General features: G+C 44.7%; 1 long non-coding RNA gene across 1 annotated transcript; it reads right to left on the bottom strand.

Annotated features, from left to right (window-relative positions):
- Positions 1-655: 655 nt before the first annotated feature.
- LOC116969852 lies at positions 656-17,049 on the bottom strand. The gene is made up of 3 exons (XR_004410944.1): positions 17,037-17,049; positions 16,638-16,645; positions 656-726 (listed from the first exon to the last, which is right to left on the bottom strand). It is a non-coding gene; the product is annotated as an uncharacterized LOC116969852 (long non-coding RNA).
- Between the last annotated feature and the right edge of the window lie 471 nt (positions 17,050-17,520).

The raw sequence follows: 17,520 nt of genomic DNA, 5'->3' as shown, positions 1-17,520 counted from the left end.
TATTTACACTACACTACATTGACTACACACAACACTACAACTACAACTATATATTTACAACTACACTACATTGACTACACTAGACTACACTAAACTACACTATAACTACAACTATATATTTACAACTACATGATATCTAGACCACACTACACTATAACTACACTAGACTACACTACACTACACTGTACTATAACTACACTACACACTACACTATATTCACACTATAACGATATATTTACTACACGATATCTACACAACAACTACAACTATATATTTACTACACGATGTCTATACTACACTACAACTATAACTAGACTACACTACACACAGTGCACTAAACTACAACTACAACTACACTACCCTACACTATATATTTACACTACACGATATCTACACTACACTAAACTACAACTACAACTATATATTTACAACTACACTACACTACACTATATCTAGACTACACTACACTATAACTACACTACACTAGACCACACTACATTATATCTGTACTGTACTATATATTTACACTATAACTACACTAGACTACACTATATCTACACTAGACTACACTATAACTACACTACACAGGACCACACTACATTGTATCTGTACTGTACTATATATTTACACTATAACTACACAAGACTACACAAAATATTATTTACCATTCAATGTATACTTCCAGAATGGACTGGAATTCATCAACTTAAATAGTTAGCAAACTATCTGTACTGTACTATATATTTACACTATAACTACATTACACTAGACCACACTACATTGTATCTGTACTGTACTATATATTTACACTATAACTACACTACACTATAACTACACTATAACTACACTAGACTACACTATATCTAGACTACACTACACTATAACTCCACTACACTAGTTACATTGCTACATATTGACCACACACACACGTGTACTGTACTGTAGATTATGTGGTCATTGACCTCACTACACTGTTTGTGTTGTCTACACTACACTGACGACAGATGGTGCAATGGGGTAAGTGTTCGGCTGGCAACCGGAAGGTTCGAATCCCGCTTGGAGTGCATACTGTCGTTGTGTCCTTCGGCAAGACACTTCACCCACCTTTGCCTGTGTGTGTGAATGTAATTATGTGAAGCACTTTGGGGTCAATGCAAGTTGCAAAATGTTGCAATGCAAAATGTGCTATATAAATAAAGAAATTAAAATAAATAGACTGCACTGTATTGTCCACACACACAGTGTACTACACTACACTGTACTATACTGTACTACATTGACTACACTAAACTAGACTACAACTAAACTACAATGACAACTATATATTTACAACTACACTACACTACACTACACTGTGTGTGTTGTCTACACTAGACTGCACTGTATTCACCACACACATAGTGTACTACACTACACAGTGTACTACATTGACTACACTAAACTAAACTAAACTACACTACACTACACTGTACTACATTGACTACACTAATCTAAATTACACTATACTACACTATACTACACTACACTACACTACACTGTACTACATTGACTACACTAAACTAAACTACACTACACTATACTACACTACACTACACTACATTGACTACACTAAACTAAACTACACTACACTACACTATACTACACTACACTGTACTACATTGACTACACTAAACTACACTACATTACACTGTACTACATTGACTACACTAAACTAAACTACACTACACTACACTACACTACACTGTACTACATTGACTACACTAAACTAAACTACACTACACTACACTACACTGTACTACAATAAACTAAACTACACTACACTACACCAAACTACACTAAACTAAACTAAACTACACTACACTACACTACACTACACTACACTACATTGACTACACTAAACTAAACTACACTATAACTACATTGACTACACTAAACTACATTATAACGACAACTATATATTTACAACTACACCACACTAGACTACACTAGACTAGACTACAACTATTACTACAATTACAACTATATATTTACACTACACTACACTAAACTACAACTATAACTATACTGTACTACATTGACTACACTAAACTAGACTACAACTAAACTACAACGACAACTATATATTTACAACCACACTACACTACACTACACTGTGTGTGTTGTCTACACTAGACTGCACTGTATTCACCACACACATAGTGTACTACACTACACAGTGTACTACATTGACTACACTAAACTAAACTAAACTACACTACACTACACTACACTACACTACACTACACTAGACTGTACTACATTGACTACAACTACAACTACATTAAACTACATTAAACGACAACTCCATATTTACAACAACTACACGATATCTACACTACACTAGACTAAACTACACTGTACTACATATTTACACTACAACTACACTAAACTACATTAAACTCCATATCTACAACAACTACACGATGTGGCGACAATATTATTTACCTCAACTCTGTCCGTCCGCAGGGAAACCGCCGCTTCTTCTCCGCCGCCATGTTGATGCGGTCGATGGGGCGGGCGGAAGGACGGCCATCTTGGTGAGGTCGTCAGCCGGCGGCCATCTTGGTGAGGTCGTCCGCCGGCGGCCATCTTGGTGAGGTCGTCAGCCGACCGGTGGCCATCTTGGTGAGGTCGTCAGCCGGCGGCCATCTTGGTGAGGTCGTCAGCCGGCGGCCATCTTGGTGAGGAGGTTGTGTTCAAAAAGGAACTGCAGATGCTGGAAAATGAAAGGTTTGTTTCAGCCCCGAGACGATCCACAGAAGCTGCTGCTGCTGCTGCGCCTGCACCCGCTCCGTGTAAATCAAAGATCCTATAGCGGAACATCTGCTATGGGAGCTTAGGTCTAAATATGGGGTTGACGGCGGCCATCTTGGTGAGGGCAGGTGAGCTCAGCGGCCATCTTGGCGAGGGCAGGTGAGGTTGGCGGTTGGCGGTTGGCGGTTGGCGGTTGGCGGTTGGAGCTTTGGGCGGGAACAAGATGGAACCCGGACCCTGATGATGGAGATGGAGACGGTGGCGGCTGTAACTGTGGGATAAACATAGACAACAGGTGCAGGAGTAGAGGCCACTCGGCCCTTCGAGCCTGCACCATTCGCCATTCAATATGATCATGGCTGATCATCCAACTCAGTATCCCGTACCTGCCTTCTCTCCAAACCCCCTGACCCCTTTAGCCACAAGGGCCACATCTAACTCCCTCTTAAATATAGCCAATGAACTGTGTGGCCTCGACTACCTTCTATGGCAGAGAATTCCACAGATTCACCACTCTCTGTGTGTGAAAAAAAATGTTTTTCTCATCTCGGTCCTAAATGTTTTCCCCCTTTATCCTTAAAACTTGATGATGCAGTTCACACTGTGACTGGCTACGCAGTCATGAGTATAGAGTGAGTACAGCAGGGGGCTGAGCACTCATGAGTATAGAGTGAGTACAGCAGGGGGCTGAGCACTCATTAGTATAGAGTGAGTACAGCAGGGGGCTGAGCACTCATTAGTATAGAGTGAGTACAGCAGGGGGCTGAGCACTCATGAGTATAGAGTGAGTACAGCAGGGGGCTGAGCACTCATGAGTATAGAGTGAGTACAGCAGGGGGCTGAGCACTCATTAGTATAGAGTGAGTACAGCAGGGGGTTGAGCACTCATTAGTATAGAGTGAGTACAGCAGGGGCTGAGCACTCATTAGTATAGAGTGAGTACAGCAGGGGGCTGAGCACTCATTAGTATAGAGTGAGTACAGCAGGGGGCTGAGCCCCCTTGTTCTGGACTTCCCCAACATCGGGAACAATCTTCCTGCATCTAGCCTGTCCAACCCCTTAAGGATTTTGTACGTTTCTATGAGATCCCCCCTCAATCTTCTAAATTCTAGCGAGTACAAGCCGTGTCTATCCAGTCTTTCTTCATATGAAAGTCCTGACATCCCAGGAATCAGTCTGGTGAACCTTCTCTGTACTCCCTCTATGGCAAGAATGTCTTTCCTCAGATTAGGAGACCAAAACTGTACACAATACTCCAGGTGTGGTCTCACCAAGACCCTGTACGGGTGGTTGAGGGTGGTTTCGGGTGGGTGTGGGTGGTTTGGGGCCGGGGAGGGTTGTTTCGGTGGGTGTGGTTGGTTTCGGGCGGGTGAGGGTGGTTTCGGGTGGTTTTGGGTGGGTGTGGGTGGTTTAGGGGCGGGTGAGGGTGGTTTCGGGCGGGTGAGGGTGGTTTCGGGCGAGTGTGGGTGGTTCCGGGCGGGTGTGGGTGGTTTAGGGGCGGGTGAGGGTGGTTTTGGGCGGGTGAGGGTGGTTTTGGGCGGGTGAGGGTGGTTTTGGGCGGGTGAGGGTGGTTTCGGGCGGGTGAGGGTGGTTTCGGGCGGGTGAGGGTGGTTTCGGGGCGGGTGAGGGTGGTTTCGGGTGGGTGTGGGTGGTTTGGGGCCAGTGAGGGTTGTTTCAGGTGGGTGAGGGTGGTTTTGGGTGGGTGTGGGTAAATAAATCACAAACCATATGTAAGTAAGTAAGTAAATTTTATTTATATAGCATGTTTAAATCAACGCGTTGAAACCAAAGTGCTTTACATAAAAGAAATAATTAAGTTTCCATACATCCATAAAAATGACAACACGTTATAGAATTCAACATGAACGTCCCCTCGCAACAGAATCAACGTTTTCCACTTTGGGGAAAGGCATCAAAAAGTTAAGTCCTCGTCCTGTGTGAAACACCCGTGGTCGGGGCTGATTTGTGGCCTCCGTAGCCAGTCCGATGTTTTCAGGATTCTTGCCGGGAAGCTGGAACTCCGGCATCTGGTGAACACTCCTCAGCGGCTTGGAAATGTCTGGAGCGGCCGCTCCCTCCCCGGAGACCGAGGCACCTGAAGTCGACAGGCCGCGCTGGCTGGAGCTCCGACTCTGGTGATCTCAGCAACAGATCCCAGACTCCGCAGTGTTTTAAATCCAACACCGCCCACCCGCGGCTGGACGCACCGCAGACCGCAGCTCCTCGGATGTTGGAGTCGGCAGCCACAGCCCTCCAGAGCTTACCGCACGGCGACCCGGTAAAGGTATCGCCCGCTCCATGATGGTGTCCCAGCGCTGTGCTGCTGCCGAAGCTGTAGTCCCAGCCGGTCCAGACAGGAAACGCCGCTCCAGTCCGATGGTAGGCCGTGGGTTTTGAATTACATTTTACTCGGATGCAAGCCAAGCAATGGCATCATTGTTAGTTGTTAATTGGACATATTCAACCTCAGCAAATTGACAATATCCTATTGAAAGACAGTGGGTGTTTAAGCTGTCAGGCCATTTTATTATTTGCCAACATATACATCTCCATAGCATAATGATAGAAAACTTTTCTACACATCACTCATAAGTCTGGAGATTTTTTTAACGATACATTTAGCTTCAGAAGCATTTACTTTTTGCATGTACTAACCCACTTCAGAAACATGGGCGATTTAAAAAATTTACAGCCAGATTTATCACTTCTGAAACTTTTTAGATACCAAAGGAACCAAGAAAATACACAAATAATGCCTCGCTGTTGATGAAATGCAGTGAGCAAAGGCAATAATTCCCAATATTTTCAATCTCGATATCTGCACGGCCAATGTTCGCCAAGCACTTTAGCTGTTGTTGTTCCTTCAGCTCTCGCTTCTCTTTACCTTCATTTCGCTTCACTTTTGGAATTCTGAAGAAGGATAGAAGTCTCTCACGATTACCACGACTTCCACAATTATTTACAGTGCAAAAATTCACCATTTTGGCAGTTGTTAACAGGTAGGAAAGTAGGCGTTTCATGTATTAACAACATATACTGGAAGCTGCGATGTCCTCCAGATGTATAGAGCGGCCCCATGCGTCATGCCCTTTGACCCGGTGACCTTGCGTGCAACCCCCCTATATACACACACACACCCTCTCAGACACACACACTCTCTCAGCCACACACACTCTCTCAGACACACACACACACTCTCAGACACACACACACACACTCTCACACACACACACTCTCACACTCATGCACTCTCAGACACACTCTCTCAGACACACACGCACTCTCAGACACACACACTCTCAGACACACACACATTCTCAGACACACACTCTCAGACACACACACACTCTCACACACACACACTCACACACTCTCAGGCACACGCACACTCAGACATGCACGCTCTCTCAGTCACACACGCACACACAGATTCACACAGACTCACACACAGATCCACTCACTCACCTACACACAGACTCACTCACACAGGCTCACTCACACAGGCTCACTCACATAGTCACACACACAGTCACACACACATACACACACACAGTCAGATTCCGATTATTTAATGACCCCACAGTCAAGCTGGTGGAATTCATATTCAGTACAGGATGTTACACATTAGGCTGATTCCCGTCAAACATAACATAAAACACAAACAACATACAATGTACAGAATATGCACGAGGTGGCTTTGTGATATTATCATAGAGTGCATATGGATAGAAACTGTTTTTAAATCGTGATGTTTTGGCAGGTAGTGAGCTGTAGCGCCTTCCTGAGGGCAGCAGGTGGAAGATGTGGTGAGCTGGGTGGGAGGGATCAGAAATGATTTTCTTCACCCTTGACATGGACCGTTTGAGATTGAGTGATTCTATTGATGGGAGGGGGGTGCTGATGATTTTGGATGCTTTGTTGACAATGCGCTGTAGTTTATTACGGGAGTGAGTGTCTAAACTGCTGTACCAGACTGTTATTGATGAAGTGAGCATGCTTTGGATGATGGCTGTGTAAAATCGGATTAGGAGATGTTTCCTCACTCTGAACTTCTTGAGCTGACGGAGAAAGAAGAGTCTTTGGTTTGCTTTTTTATAAATGTGATCTGAATTGATTTTCCATTTGAGGTTATTGCTTATGTGAGTGCCAAGAAATTTGAATGAGTCAGTGGTGGATATGGGTTCACCGGAGATGAGTCTTGGGTTGTGCCTTACGTCTGAGATCAATGATAAGTTCATGTGTTTTTGATGTGTTGAGTAGGAGGTTAGTGTCTGTGCACCAAGTGACTGCTTTGTGTGTTTGAATGCGGTATTCTGTTTTGTTGTTGTTAGAGATGAGGCCTATGATGGTTGTGTCATCTGCGTATTTATATATTTTGACTGAACTATACTGGGATGTGAGTTGATTTGTATAGAGTGAGAATAACCAGGGTGATAAGACGCAGCCCTGAGGGGCTCCTGTACTGAGGTGCAGAGGGTGAGATGTGGTATTGTGTATCTTCACCCTCTGTTGTCTGTTCCAAAGGAAGCTATGGATCCAGTGACAGATGCAGGGGTCAATGTTCATGTCCGTTAATTTGTGGAAGAGTTTAACCGGGTTGATGTTGTTGAATGCAGAACTGAAGTCCATGAACAGGATGCGGGCGTAAGTGTTGGCGGTTTCCAGGTGTTGCAGAGTGTGATGGATGGCCAGGTTGACTGTGTCTTCTACTGACCTGTTGGCTCTATATGCGAATTGATGTGGGTCCATGTTGGAGGAAATGCTGGTTTTGAGGTGAGCGAGAATAATGCGCTCAAATGACTTCATGGCCACAGATGTAAGGGCAATCGCACACACATACACAGTCAAACACACACAGTCATACACACACACACATTCACACACACACAGTCACACACACACACACACACACACACACACACACACACACGCACACACACACACACACACACACACACACACACACACACACACACACACACACAGTCACACACACACACATACACACACACACACACATACACACACATACACAGTCACACACACGCACACACACACACACACACACATACACACATACACAGTCACACACTGACTCACACACACACACACACAGTCACACACTGACTCACACACACACACACACAGTCACACACTGACTCACACACACACACAGTCACACACACAGTCAAACACACACACACACACATACACAGTCACACACTCACACACACACACAGTCAAACACACACACACACATTCACTCACACTGACTCACAGTCACACACACACAGTCACACACACACACACGCGCGCACACACGCACACACGCACACACGCACACACACACTCACACACACACACACACAACCAATACTAAAATGCCAAGTATCATGCCAACATCACTCCCTGACGAGCTCAATGCATTTTACGCACGCTTTGACAGGGAGAATACTGATGTGCCTTCCCGATCCCCCATTCGCTGCGATGGCATTTCAGTCTCAGTCACAGAGGCCGATGTCAGGAAATCCTTCAGAGGGGTGAACCCCCGAAAAGCACCTGGTCCTGATGGTATACCCGGCCGTGTTCTAAAAACCTGTGCGGACCAACTGGCGGGAGTTTTTACGGACATTTTCACTCTCTCACTTCTGAGGTCTGAGGTCCCCACCTGCTTTAAAAGGGCATCAATTATACCGGTGCCCAAGAAGAGTAAGGTGACATGCCTCAATGACTATCGACCAGTGGCACTAACGCCGGTGGTGATGAAGTGCTTTGAGAGGTTGATCATGGAGCAAATCAACTCCTACATCGACAAAAACCTGGACCCACTGCAGTTCGCGTACCGCCACAACAGATCAACGGTGGATGCGATCTCGCTGGCCCTCCACTCCGCACTGGACCACTTGGACAACAAAAACTCATATGTCAGGATGTTATTCATTGATTACAGCTCGGCATTTAACACAATCATCCCCTCCAAACTGGTTACCAAACTCGCAGAACTGGGTCTCTGCGCATCCCTCTGCAACTGGATCCTCGACTTCCTCGTCCACAGACCACAGTCTGTTCGTATTGGTGGAAATGTGTCAGCCTCAATAACAATCAGCACGGGAGCACCTCAAGGCTGCGTGCTCAGCCCCCTGCTGTACTCACTCTATACCCATGACTGCGTAGCGAACCACAGTGCGAACTCCATCATCAAGTTCGCTGACGACACCACTATTGTGGGGCGTATCACTGATGGGGATGAGTCAGAGTACAGAAGAGAGATCGAGCAACTGTCCATATGGTGCCAGCGCAATAACCTGGCCCTCAACACCAGCAAAACCAAGGAACTGATTGTGGACTTTGGAAGGAGTAGGAGGGGGACCCACAGCCCCATTTATATCAACGGGTCGATGGTTGAAAGGGTCAAGAGCTTCAAATTCCTGGGCGTGCACATCTCTGAAGATCTTTCCTGGTCCGAGAACACTAATGCAATCATCAAAAAAGCACATCAGCGCCTCTACTTCCTGAGAAGATTACGGAGAGTCGGATTGTCAAGGAAGACTCTCTCTAACTTCTACAGGTGCACAGTCGAGAGCATGCTGACCGGTTGCATCGTGGCTTGGTTCGGCAATTTGAGCGCCCTGGAAAGGAAAAGACTACAAAAAGTAGTAAACACTGCCCAGTCCATCATCGGCTCTGACCTTCCTTCCATCGAGGGGATCTATCGCAGTCGCTGCCTCAAAAAGGCTGGCAGTATCATGAAAGACCCACACCATCCTGGCCACACACTCATCTCCCTGCTACCTTCAGGTAGAAGGTACAGGAGCCTGAAGACTGCAACAACCAGGTTCAGGAATAGTTACTTCCCCTCAGCCATCAGGCTATTAAACCTGGCTCGGACAAAACTCTGATTATTACCAACCACTTTCTGTTATTTGCACTATCAGTTTATTTATTCATGTGTGTATATATTTATATCATGGTATATGGACACATTTATCTGTTTTGTAGTAAATGCCTACTATTTTCTGTGTGCTTAAGCAAAGCAAGAATTTCATTGTCCTATACAGGGACACATGACAATAAACTAACTTGAACTTGAACTTGAACTTCAGGACATGGTAAACATAGTGTGGAAACTGAATGAATCAAATGTTTAAAGTCTCCAAATTTGCACACACTTTACAACCAATACATTTTCTGAAAACCCCCCACACACACACACACACTCACAACCAATACTAAAACATTAACAACTCCCTGATTTTCCATCGATGGGGAAAAAGCCTCTGGTCCAGCTCAGCGGAGGGGGACTCTGAGCGAGGTGGCCAAAAATCACGGCCGTAAGTGGCGGCGTTCTTTCAGAAATCACGAAATAGAAAGTCAGAAATTGGTCAAGATCTTAGTTTTAGTAATATAGATGAAGTAAAAAATTCAATTCCAAAAATGGCAACGTTGCGCTTGTCAAAGTCCAAGCCTTTACTTTCCACTCTCTTCATGTTTATGTTTTTGCTGTCGCAGCATAGATAACAGACTCATCTTCCTTTGAAGAAACAAAGTTCTGAAAGAGAAAGAAATACAATTGTATTTAAGACCGTTGCTGTTGTCGCTGTTTAGATCAGTAAACAGATTACAGCTTTCATTCATAGAAACATAGACAATAGGTGCAGGAGTAGAGGCCATTCGGCCCTTTGAGCCTGCACCGCCATTCGATATGATCATGGCTGATCATCCAACTCAGTCTCCTGTACCTCCCTTCTCTCCATACCCCCTGATCCCTTTAGCCACAAGGGCCACATCTAACACCCTCTTAAATATAGCCAATGAACTGTGGCCTCAACTACGTTCTGTGGCAGAGAATTCCACAGATTCACCACTCTCTGTGTGTGAAAAAAAATGTTTTTCTCATCTCGGTCCTAAAAGATTTCCCCCTTATCCTTAAACTGTGTGTGTGGCCCCTTGTTCTGGACTTCCCCAACATCGGGGACAATCTTCCTGCATCTAGCCTGTCCAACCCCTTAAGAATTTTGTAAGTTTCTATAAGATCCCCCCTCAATCTTCTAAATTCTAGCGAGTACAAGCCGAGTCTATCCAGTCTTTCTTCATATGAAAGTCCTGCCATCCCAGCAATCAGTCTGGTGAACCTTCTCTGTACTCCCTCTATGGCAAGAATGTATTTCCTCAGATTAGGAGACCAAAACTGTACGCAATACTCCAGGTGTGGTCTCACCAAGACCCTGTACAACTGCAGTAGAACCTCCCTGCTCCTAGACTCAAATCCTTTTGCTATGAAAAAAACTTGTACGATCTGGGATTTCAACAACAAGAATCAATATACATACAGTGCCTGATGCTTGATTGGAGGACAGTGCATTATCGCTGCTGCCTGTAATAAATGCAAACATCACAATTAAAAATGACACTGGTGGATGATGTTGACAAAGGAAACGACAAATGGAATATAAACGTCTAAAGCTTTCTACATTTTGCTCTTCCTGGCAGTGGATCAACAAGACATTGAATTCCAGAAAACCCATCTGTCATACCTCTGCATTTACAGTGAGCTGCAGGAATGATCACCATGAACAAGACACCCTTATATTGCTACAGAAGGAATCGACTATGAATAAGAGAACTAGCACAGCAATTGACAGAGCAGCAGCCCTGGCAGGACATTAGCTACGAAGCTGCATCTGTGACTAGGAAAAGATAACATCAGAAAAGGGTCTCAAGATCCACCAGGGCAGGGAAACGTGCCTGGGAGTGCTTGGTGTGGGGCCTCGCATTGACCATGACCTTTTAAGAGGAAGGCCAAACCAGTCGAGTGATGCCCAGTGGCAGGTTGACCACCACAGTCCACAGGGTATCAGCACCCCAGGTGAAGCTCAACCAAGTACTGTCCCACCAACGGACACGAGTCCAGAGCCCAACCAGACACAGTCAGCGGTAGAGAGGAAGATGGAAGGATAAAAGCAGAATGGAGCAGTCACTGGCTGTGGCTGAAGAGAAAATATGCTGTCTGGGCTGCCACGTGACTGACCATCTAGAGGCTAACCATAAGACACACACCCAGGGCTGATCATCCTGCGGTGGGCCTGCCTCGACTGAGGGTGGGTGTCTTGTGATAAAAGGCCGAAACACCCAGTGATGTTGAGGTACACAACTGAAGATGTGTCTGATTGGTAGCATAATCACCTAGTGGTCACCCCCAAGAATATCGGGTGTCAGTTGTGGTGAAGAACCTTAGGGATTGTAACATCCAGTCCTACTAATCAATATCAAAAATATATTGTAATTCAAGGAAGATTGTGCTGATCACTTCGAGCTCAGTCAGGAGTTGTGCAGAAGAATGTTCTTCAAATGGACATAAATGGTGTCTTGGTTTCACTTCCCATCACCAATGCCAATGCACAACAGTGTTGTAACAGCAGCCTGGATGTCACTGGTTGGATCTCTGGAGTGGCTATTGTACCCATTCAGTGTAGGCTAGGGGACCAGAGCCCACAGAGTAGGTTAGGGGACCAGAACACACAGAGTAGGTTAGGGGACCAGAACCCACAGAGTAGGTTAGGGGACCAGAACCCACTTAGAGTAGGTTGGGGGACCAGAACCCACAGAGTAGGTTAGGGGACCAGAACACACAGAGTAGGTTAGGGGACCAGAGCCCACAGAGTAGGTTAGGGGACCAGAACCCACAGAGTAGGTTAGGGGACCAGAGCCCACAGAGTAGGTTAGGGGACCAGAACCCACAGAGTAGGTTAGGGGACCAGAGCCCACAGAGTAGGTTAGGGGACCAGAACACACTCTCTGTAGTTTAGGGGACCAGAACACACTCGGAGAAGGTTGGGCTCCTAACTGAGCCTCAGCTGACTGTCCCACTTCATGTTGATGGGCAGAGTGAGGGACTTTATCCCAGGAATGCCTGATGCTGTTGTAAGGTGGCCAAAGGCAGCAGGGTTTCAGACTACTCTGTGCCAATAATCGTCACTGTGATAAAAGATTAAAACATATTTAAATAAAGCCATTTTACCACCAGTTGCTTTAGGCTGGAAGGAGATGGATCCATAGTGAATACCTTCCTCTGTATCTGTGGAAATAAGATGGAAACAAATTATTTATTTGTATTTGAAAAAGGATGATTTAATTCAATGCAGGGTCACGATACGAAACGCTGATCATTGCTTTCCCTCCATAGATGCTGATCGACCCATAGACTACCTCCAGCAGTTTGAAAAAACCCTCCATGAAAAGTCACATCTCCTAACCTCCTTGTTTTGACTTCTTCCTGGGACGGTGGAAATTACAAAGAGAATTTGAGTTAATTTGGCTCGTGGAGTTTAGAAGAATGACAATGGTTCTCATGGAAACATAGACAATTCCAACAGGTAGACCAGTCTGGATGGAGGAAGATGTTCCCTGTTGGGGGGAGACCATGACCAGGGGTAAAGGTTTAAGACAACAGACAATAAGGATTAAGATGAGGAGAACAAAGAATCTGTTACATTCTCCACCACAGATTTGACTGGAGCCAAATCATTCAGTACATTTTAGGAGTTGTTGAATTCATTGACAGATACACAACAATGGCGAGATACAGGAACAGATACAATGACAATGTTGCCTGCAGCAGCAGCAGCATCAGAGGCATTTGGACTAAGGCAACACAACACATAAATGAAGCATAAATTACAAAGACCACTGGTTAGTGGAAAAAAAACTCCAAAACACAAATTAGAGACAAGTCATATGTGGACTAAGATCAAGGAATATGGGGAGATATGATCAGCTGAGGTTCAGTTTAGTTTATTGTCATGTGTGCCCAGGTTCAGGGAAAAGCTTTTGTTGCATCAGCAGAAAGACAATATATGAATACAATCGATGCCTTTACAGTGGAACACAGTGGAACACAATTGCTCCATACTGTGGGACAAGGTAAGGAATTTATATTGTTCTCATTAAAACACGAGCAATGTCTGATTTATTGAAAGGTTCCTTCAGATTTTTCAAGAAAGATTACTGTTGTTCATCAGATTCATCAGAAAAGTGGTCTAAATTCTGGCAAAAACAATACTGTCCACCATTTGACCACCACTGCAGAGGTACTCCAGATGGCCAGCCCTGCCGGCAGTCTGTTCGTTTTTTCATCCTTTCGTTATTTTAGTGTTTGTTTAAAGTTTGTTTTAATGTACTTCAGTTTGTTTTATGTGGGGAGAGGGGGGAAACTTTTTTATTCAGGTTCTTACCTTCCCTCAGATCACATTCTCCGGGCTCTGCGGCCTACCATCGCTGGAGTTGAAAAGCCGCCTCGGACTGTCATGAGCCCCACCGTGGGGCGCGGACTTAACACCGGAGCGGATCCCTTGCCTGGGATCGCTCCCACCGCGGCCTGTGGACTTACCATCAATGGCTCGCAGTCTCAGGAGAGGCTAGTTGGGAGCTCCAACGCCGCAAAAGGTTCAACCAGCCCTGACACTAGGTTTAAACTCCCGGCGTGGGTGAGCTGACATCCCCCCTGATGCAGGATCTGAACGCCTCAACGTGGAGGGCCCGAACACCACCGGCTACGGGAGTTAAGATCGTCCCGTTAACGGGGGCTCGGGGCCCATGGCCGAGGAAGAACACTAGTGAAGGACGAACTTTATTTCGCCTTCCATCACAGTGAGGGATGTGTAGGAGTCACTGTGGTGGATGTTCATGTTAAAATGTGTTTTTGTGATCTGTTGCTTTCTAATTGTATGACTGACCTGGCCAGTGAAATTCATCGTATGTTGCAAAACATACTTGGCGAATAAAACCTGATTCTGATTCTGTCTGAGGTGGAAACAAAGAACTGCAGATGCTGGTTAATACACAAAGGGACACAAAGTGCTGGAGTACTTCTGCAGGTCAGGCAGCATCTCTGGAGGACATGTATAGGTGAGGTTTCAGGTCGTGACCCTTCTTCAGACTCACAAGAAGGGTCTCGATCTGAAACATCACCTATCCACCATCTATTAATGATGCTCAAAACATTCTGAAATGTTGTTGTTATTTTCACTTTAGAATAAAACCTGAACTAGTGGCAAAGTGAATTGGAGGAATTTCATGCTGGATGATATTTTGTGAAAGGGATGGTGACTTTTGGAAGGGCAAGTGTTGTCCATTCTTTAGAGAGCCACTAACCAAGCTGTTAATCAGAATCAACAATAAATGAGGAGTGTGAATATGTTGTTCATGGTGATGTCTCAACATTGATGGGTTGACCATGACAGTCCAGTGAAAGTTAGTCAATTGACCAATGCAGAGTAAGACCTGCAGTTGGATGAGGAAGATTGTGGCTGAGGGGTGAATTGACACAAGAGAGAGAGACTGTTGAATTGATCAATTAGTTTGTGTGTTTGAGGTTCCCTTCCTCACATTCTTGTTACAAAACTGTGAAATGTGAAATAGGTTGCTTCATCAAATACAACACCTGTACAACTAGAAATTCATTGACAGAGTCATCTATTTACCTTCTTGCTTTGTGTTCCTACTCACAGACATATATTCAGTAACACGGCTCATCCCAGGTACTGGGGTCACATTGATTTCTGGAAAATAAGTATTATTTTCTGATTAAGACTTTAATTTGGTTTGATTTTAAAGAAGCAACAATCCAGTGTTTAAACTGTACCCCATTAATAATGAGATCCACCAGAATGACCAGGAACATGGCTTCAGATGTACGTCAGATACATTTAATTGTGGGATAAGACCATGTGTATAAAATCAGAGTCCATGGAAACACAGTGTTCCCTAAATTATGACCCATATTAGGATGGTACACAAGGCAAAGTTTTCACTTGAAGTTTGAACCACCAAAGTGCAGTGGAGATACATACCTTGGTCTCCTGGTTTGCTGGCCCATATTTATCCCTCAGTAAATAGGAACATATTGAGGACAAATTGGAGATCATATTTTCTACATGACTACACTAGCTATACTTCAACTTCTGGCATGTTTATTTGATAATGGTTTACACCGGGGATGGTGACACAATCACCACATGGTCAGATCATTGCAGATCACCACCTGAACAGCATCATACAGCAGACTCCTCACGGCAACGCAGGTACACAGGACAATCCACATTGCATAAATAATGCTTCAATTGACCACGTCTGAAATCAATTTGTCAACAACATAAGCACAAACAGATACTTTTCTTATCCAAAATATATTGTTCTTTTCTCCTTGTAACAAAGATAACATTGTCATTGATAATTTGGGGGAATCTGTGCTGCATTAAGGATGTCTTCATGTACTTTACCTGTAGGCTTGCGCCTTCTTTGACACCACACCCCTGCCAGTATAATGACGAGGAGAAGAGCCAGGCCTCCGATAATTCCAACAAATTTGATAATGAAAGTGTAATTCCCTGTCAAAATAATAAACACACAGTTCACATTTGTAGAATAAATGCGCATCATTCAAAAGCTCCCCCAAAGACCAGGCATTGACCACACTGACTAATTTAGATCACAAGTCTTGAGTTTAACTTGTGATCCAGATTAACTGAGACACAAGGTACTGCAGGTGATAGTTTACCAATAAAAGACACAATGTGTTGGAGAAACTCAGCAGGTTAGGTAGGTGACATTTCAGGTCACAGCCCTTTAGTCTGAAGTAGGGTCCCGACCCAAAACCTCACCTATCCATGTTCTCCAGAGATTCCGCCTGACCCGTTCAGTTACTCCAGCATATTGTGTCTTTTTTTCCCAGATTAATTGACCTTATTTAAAAACATAGAAACATAGAAAATAGGTGCAGGAGTAGAGGCCATTCGGCCCTTCGAGCCTGCACCGTCATTCAATGTGATCATGGCTGATCATCCAACTCAGTATCCTGTACCTGCCTTCTCTCCATACCCCCTGATCCCTTTAGCCACAAGGGCCACATCTAACTCCCTCTTAAATATAGCCAATGAACTGTGGCCTCAACTATCTTCTGTGGCAGAGAATTCCACAGATTCACCACTCTGTGTGAAAAATGTTTTTCTCATCTCGGTCCTAAAAGATTTCCCCCTTATCCTTAAACTATGACCCGTTGTTCTGGACTTCCCCAACATCGGGAACAATCTTCCTGCATCTAGCCTGTCCAACCCCTTAAGAATTTTGTAAGTTTCTATAAGATCCCCGCTCAATTTTCTAAATTCTAGCGAGTACAAGCCGAGTAAAAAGATCAGAGAGCCACAACTTGCCTCAGTAGCCATCAGTTAGAGACTGTAAACATTCACACAAGTTTCTATTTCTTGGTTACAATCAGCTGACATTACTCAGGCAGGAGATGGGAGCTGATGGTTGGCTGATAAAGTAGCTGATTCAGTTGTGATACTTCCCATTGTACAGTGGACAAATGTCTATCACAGTCTAAGCCTGGAACAATGGTTGAATGAGCACTGCTGACAACAGAGTGGATATTGCCCTTGTGCTTCAATCCTCTCTAACCAGGAGCACAAGAACTGTAAATGTTAGAAATACTCAGCCGTTTGAGCAGTATCTGTGGAAAGGGAAAGAAGTGAGTTCATGTTTTGTCAGATTCAAAGAAAGGATCTTTGACAAAAGACAATAGACAATAGGTGCATGAGTTGGCCATTCAGCCCCTCGAGCCAACACTCAACATTTATTAACAAGACAAAGTCCACATACAAACAAGATATACAAATCACACAGCAGCTGTCAGCATCACATCAGATCATCCTAGAGTTCTGTCACAGAAGC

This window comes from Amblyraja radiata, unplaced genomic scaffold (assembly GCF_010909765.2).
Source record: "Amblyraja radiata isolate CabotCenter1 unplaced genomic scaffold, sAmbRad1.1.pri scaffold_20_ctg1, whole genome shotgun sequence".
Classification (NCBI taxonomy): Eukaryota; Metazoa; Chordata; class Chondrichthyes; order Rajiformes; family Rajidae; genus Amblyraja; species Amblyraja radiata.
This window is presented reverse-complemented; position numbering and strand designations above follow the sequence as displayed.